This window comes from Manihot esculenta, chromosome 7 (assembly GCF_001659605.2).
Source record: "Manihot esculenta cultivar AM560-2 chromosome 7, M.esculenta_v8, whole genome shotgun sequence".
NCBI classification, from domain to species: domain Eukaryota; kingdom Viridiplantae; phylum Streptophyta; class Magnoliopsida; order Malpighiales; family Euphorbiaceae; genus Manihot; species Manihot esculenta.
In genome coordinates, this window is record NC_035167.2 from 5,223,737 (window position 1) to 5,228,617 (window position 4,881).

A 4,881-nucleotide genomic window follows, 5' to 3' on the forward strand; every position below is an offset into this window, starting at 1 on the left:
CAGGGTGGCTCTGATACCAATTGAAACAGCCGCAACTGAATCCATTACAATTGCTAACCAGAATCGGACCCTTAGGTATTGTGGTTCGCTAGTACCTCGGGTGGCTCCACCTCGTCTCTCACGGGTAGCCCTTTCCTCGCAGGTCCACTAGCTCCGCACAATTTTTCTGACCCAGGGTGGCTCTGATACCAATTGAAACAGCCGAGCCCGAACTGGCCCAAATAACTTTTGGACCCACTTACCACTTGGCCCAAAATGGTTAACCCAAGTTATTTAGTAGTTCTGTGCTAACTATTATATACAAATCAATTTTCTTTAAATTTTCCGATGTGGGACGGATTTGCGCCGCAAATCCGCAAGCAGGCAGCTGGAAGCAGCTGACCGTCACATAAATAATTATAAAATAAAATAAAAAAATTAATATTTATTATTTAAAAAAAAAAAGAGATAACTTGGATATTAATTGATTAAGTAAAATGAGTTGAGGGTGATATGAAGAAAACATTAAATAAAATTGATCACTTTTTATTTTTTAACTGTTATTTCTTTGTTTATTAAAAAAATTTAGAAATAATTGAAGTACTTTTTTTTGAAATAATTGAAGTACTTAAATCAATATATTACAATAAATATTAAAATTATTAATAAAAAAATATAGACATTAATAAAAACTATTTTAGCAGCAATATTAAAATTAATAATAAAAAATATAGACATTAATAAAAAAATTGACTTATTATTTTAATCCACTTTATTTTTAAAAAAATTACTACTTATTTATATGGTATGATAAAATTCACCAGTTAATTTTTTAATTTTAAAAAATATATTAAAATGTATCTGACTTTTTAGAAGTGAGCAGTATTCGGTTCAAATCGAAAAAATTGATCAAATTGAATTAATTTAAAATTTGATTCGATTTTTTACTCATTTTGGTTCGGTTTGATTTTTAATTTTAAAATTTTCAGTTATTTTGATTCAGTTCGATTTTGATCAGAAAAAATTAAAAAAATTGAATCGAACCGATTAGTGATAATAATATATTATTTTCAATAATATAGAGAAATTAGATCATATTAAGATTAAAATATTTTAATTAAATTTTAAAATACTAAAAATAAAGTGTAAAAAATAAAAAATTTATTAAAAATTAAAACTAATCGAATTGAATCTAATCAAACCGAATCAGACCGGTTCAGTTCGATTCAGTTTCTGATCAAAATCAGTTCGATCCAGTTTTCATAAATACTAAAATTTTAATTTTTAGTTTATTCAATTCGGTTCGATTTAAAATCAAACCAACCGAATGCTTATCCTAATACGTTTTAAAAAGTCTATTAGTTATTTTATTCATTAATTTTAACCGTTAAATATTATAAAAAGTTTTAAAATATCCTTATATGGAAAATTTAATTAATCAATTTTTTAAAAATTTAAAAAATTAACTAATAAATTTTTTAAAATTATAGAAACTAAATAGTAAAATATTTAATAAAAAAAATTAACGGAGAGACTAAATAATAAATTTTTTTAAATGTCACATAACATTTTAATATATTTTTCAAAATTGAGAGATTAACTAATGAATTTTTTATGTTATAGAAACTAAATAATTTTTTATTTTTTCACGATATAAATTAAAAAATTATAATATATTTAAATTTAATACATTAAATTTATTAAACAATAAATTTATTATTAATATATATCTGAATATTATTAAAGCATCTGAGATGGAAATACGTGTGAAACTATATTAAATACTAACATATAGTTTAAATCTTCATTTAAAAAATAATAAATAATAAATGAATGTGTTGCAAATAAAATAAAATATATTTTAAATATAATATAAAAAATAAAGTGATCAAATATTTTACAACAGATAAAAATGAAAGATAAAAAAATTATGAAATGGATGGTATATAATAAATTATATTTATTAAATTATATAATAATATGCATTATATGCATATTTTAAAAACTTAGGAGCTAAAATTATATTTCACTTCAAAAAATATATATTTCACTTACTTTAAAAGAAATATACTTAAAAAAATATATTTTACTTAAATTTTAAGGATAATGGTGTTATATAATATCCGTCCAAAATATATTATGAATTATCACCACAAAATAGGAATCACGTAACAAAAATATGATAAATAAGAGACATTGTCTCGCTATGGAAAATGGAGATCCGGACACTTTAACATTCGAACTATCGTCAAGACTCGTCTTCTCGTGATAGGTTGAGTCTTGACATAAGTTTATTATTATCAGACATATTTCAATTTCGCCTGTCAAGGTCAGCTTGAAACTTGTCCACCTACTCTAAGGCCTCCTTCATTGTACCCTCAACTTCGGTGACCTAGGCCTTCAAGTTTGAGCATTCCTAGGCCAAAAGCACCCTATGCGTCTCGTTTGCACCAAACTCGATCCCAACACTCACAGGAGTGGAGGAAGAAGGGGCATCAGCAGGGAGCACAGGAGCTGGGGCAGGAGTAGCAATGCTCGGAACCAAAGATTCAAGCTGAAGTAGTGCCAGCTCCTCGGTCGCAGGCTGGAAAGGGGGAGGGGGAAGTATGATCATCTCTTCTAATGGGCGAGCATGCTTAGAAGAGGGATTGGCAGCAACAGCCTTGCCCTTTCGAGCAGCATGTACTGCCTCAGGGAATCTGTTAGATCTAGCCATATCTGCAAAAAAGAGAAAAAGTAAGTAAGATAGTCAGTTTAAAAAATAAAAAGGATGAAAAAATAAGTACCCGATCCGAGGTAAGGATGCGCTGGGCGGGTGAAGAAAGTGGGTTTGGCTTGCCGGCAGATGACTCTACCAGGACAAAATAGCATTCCTCACTGCCTGGGTGATATCAATCTTCCTTAAAGATTTAGCCATTGTCATAAGGGAAGCTAAAGCTTCGTCCTCCTTTCTTCTCGGGCGGACCCATCTTTCTTTAGCTCTACTTAATAGTGCCAGTTAGTTTGAAGGCACCCAAAACCCCCTAAAGTATGATGATGGAGGAACAAAAACTCATTTTTCCATTGTTTTAAACAAGAAGGCATCTGGTGAAAAATGTTCAAATATTTTTGGCTACTAAAGTACCAGAACTCCTCATTCTTACGAGAACTCAGCTGGTAAAGATGGGAGAAGAGTGCTACACTAGACACTAGATTCAATGTGATTATTAAAACACACGAACCAAAAAGCTAGCAATATTCTCCAGCTGTTAGGATGGAACTGAACGACAGAAAGCTTGTGAAACCAAAGAACCTCCACAAAAAATGGTCAAAAGCGAAGCGGAGGCCCGCCTTCAACTGCTTCTCAAAGACTATGATAGTGTAGCCCGCAGGAATTAAATTGTTAGCACGAACGCGGGAGAAGTAGCGAAAATTCAAAAAGAATCCCAAAAAATGTCATAGGTATCATACAAATGATCCACATTGCTATCCGAGAAGATGGACATGATATCACCAAGGGCGCCACCCTCGTTCTTGGAGGTCTCCCTCAATAGAACAATGAGCACTGGCACTCGGATGGGACAGTCCTAGGAGGAACTAGAAACAGAGGTCCCGCTAGAGGTGGAGGAAGTGTTCCTATCTATGATTAAAAAGACAATGAAGTTACCGTGAAACCAGCAAAAACCTCAACAGAAATGAGAAGGGAGTCGAAGGAGTAAATTTCTCTAAAAAATAAGTTGCAGAAAAAATGCAAAAGGGATACTTGGAGAAGACGATGGGTTTTTATAAAGGTAATTTCAACGGAAGGCATTAAATGCAACATGATAAACGTCGCAGCGGCCGTCATAAGGATCAGCAAGCGAGGCCACGTGAGTAGCAAAAGAGCCAATCTTAAGGGGTCACGTGTCCCGGAACTCGATAAAAGATGTCCCCTTCGAATCTGAATAAATGAAGACCAGCAGGAGATCTTTGATGTTATATAACATCTGTCCAAAATAAACTATAAGTTGTCAACACAAAACAGGGATTACGTGGCAAGGATATGACAAGTAGGAGATGTTGTCCCACTACGGAAAAGGAGACCTAGACACTTTAATATCCAGACTATCATCAAGGTTCACCCTCTCTTAATAGGTTGAGTCTTGGCACAGAGTTACTATTACCAAACACATTTCAATTTTGCCTGTGATCGCAGGATCACCAACACATTAGCTGGTGATGTTAATTATCTAGTAGCCATCCACATTATAATCAGATTATCAGAGAATGTTATATTTATCTCAATCTTCTTACAATATAAAAGGAGTACGATCATAAAAATAAATGTAAGCATTTCTCTTAAATCGCTACTCTTAAAATTTAAGCATTATAATTCTTTCATCATTTGAAATACTGACTTGAGTATCAAAATAAACGCCATAAATATTTACCACTATTTCATGCTTTTTTTTCTAAAGGGTTCTAATCAATCTCAATTATAATCAATCATAGTAAATAAATTTTCTTTTTAATTATTACAAGTAACGGAATGCATCTCTTGGAGTGGACTAAAAATTTTATTCATCCAAGGAGTTTTTTTAAAAAAATAAAATAAAATAATTAAAAGAGCAACCTCGCCCCTCGGTTTGGTGCGACCACGTGTCGATGATCTATTTGACTGACAGCACTATCGATTTTACTACTACCACACCATCCAGGAATCGGGGTACGAGGATAGCCTTCTCCACACCTGATCGAGTACTATTTTCTTGTACTCGCTTTACTATTCTAACATTTGTCCATTGCAGCTATTTGTCTTCCTATTTGATTGTACAACGATGATAAAAAACACCCTAGTTTGATTTCCTGCTACAGTTGTCTCTTTCAAAGGACGAGTATAATATTTTTTATGTTCCGAAGCGAGTGGGTCTTGAATTTTACTGA